Genomic DNA, 1576 nt, shown 5'->3' with positions numbered 1-1576 from the left:
GAAAGTAATTTATAATTATTTAGGTCAATGTGCATAACGCCAGGTAAATCAATGTCTATGAGTATGCTTTCTTAGTTACTTTTCAGATAATTGCATGTTTAAAATATATACATCAAAATTGTTCAGCAAATGTTTTCTATTTTAGGGAGACTTCAGAAGCAGAAACAGTACACTGTGTTCCTGTTTATTAAGGAGATTTTGGCATGTACTAGTGTGAAGTATAATATGATCCTATCTATTCTCATTGAGTGTTGGTCATATTTTCTTTGTCTCATCTCTTTGCAGTGAGCAGCCTGAGGCGGTATGATGGAAGGAAACAGGACCCTGCTGACTGAGTTTGTTCTCAGAGGAATAACAGATCGTCCAGAGCTGCAAGTCCCCCTCTTCCTGGTGTTATTCTTCATCTATGTCACCACCATGGTGGGCAACCTTGGCTTAATCTCTCTCATCTGGAAGGATCCCCATCTTCACACTCCCATGTACCTTAACCTTGGAAATTTAGCCTTTGCTGATGCTTGTACTTCATCCTCTGTGACTCCAAAAAATACTTGTAAAAATTTTAAATAAAAATGACATGATATCTCTGGGTGAGGTTTTCTCCCAATTTTATTTTTTTGTTTTAGTGCAACCACAGAAATTTTCCTATTGGTAGCGATGGCCTATGACTGCTATGTAGCCATATGCAACCCTCTGCACTATGTAGTTGTGATGTCCAAAAGACTCTGCACTGTGTTAATAAGTATGCCATATATGTTTGGTTTTCTAAATCCTACAGTTCATGTAGGGTTATTAATTTAGATTGACTTTCTGTAGGTCTAATGTTATTGATCATTTCTACTGTGAAATCTTGCCCACTCTTTACAATCTCTTGCACAGATCCATTTCTTAATGCATTGCTGATGTTTATTATTGCTTCTTCTGTACAAATTGGTACCTTTTTCATTATGTAGTCTCTTATGCTCGTGTCCTATTTGCTGTCCTGAACATGAAGTCTAAGAAGGGCAGAAAGAAAGCCTTCTTCACCTGCAGTGCCCACCTGCTCTCTGTCTCTTTGTTCTATGGGCCTCTTGTCTTCATGTATGTAGGTCATGGTTCTGCTCCAGGTAAAAACCAGGATAAAATATATTCATTGTTCTACACAGTTGTGATTCCTCTGCTAAACCCCTTTATTTACAGCTTCAGAAACAAGGAAGTTTTGGGTGCTCTGAAAAAGGATACAAAATGATAATTATTTTCTTAGTGTTTTAATTTTTTTGTATCACCTTTTCCTATCTTTTGCAGTACATCATAATATTTGATCCTGTGTTTTGCATATGATATAAATTTTATATATGGTTAATTTAAGGATTAAAAAGTTAATTGTGCATTGCATGTGTTTAGTAATATTATTATAAAATAGTTATAGATGACTTTACGAGCTAATCCAGTTATTTGTTGTTTTTGAAATTCATACTGTCTGTGGAATTTTATTTCATTAAATTAATTTCTTCATTAAATGAATAAACTTTTGGTTTAAAATCTATATCACAACTCTTTGGATTTTATTACTATAAAACATCAATTCAGGTGTATAAAT

At 34.4% G+C, this 1576-nt stretch overlaps 1 pseudogene; it reads left to right on the top strand.

Moving 5' to 3' along the window:
* The first annotated feature begins 303 nt into the window (after positions 1 to 303).
* LOC118576068 lies at positions 304 to 1225 on the top strand (annotated as a pseudogene).
* The last annotated feature ends 351 nt before the right edge of the window (positions 1226 to 1576 follow it).

This window comes from Onychomys torridus, unplaced genomic scaffold, assembly GCF_903995425.1.
Source record: "Onychomys torridus unplaced genomic scaffold, mOncTor1.1, whole genome shotgun sequence".
NCBI classification, from domain to species: domain Eukaryota; kingdom Metazoa; phylum Chordata; class Mammalia; order Rodentia; family Cricetidae; genus Onychomys; species Onychomys torridus.
This window is presented reverse-complemented; position numbering and strand designations above follow the sequence as displayed.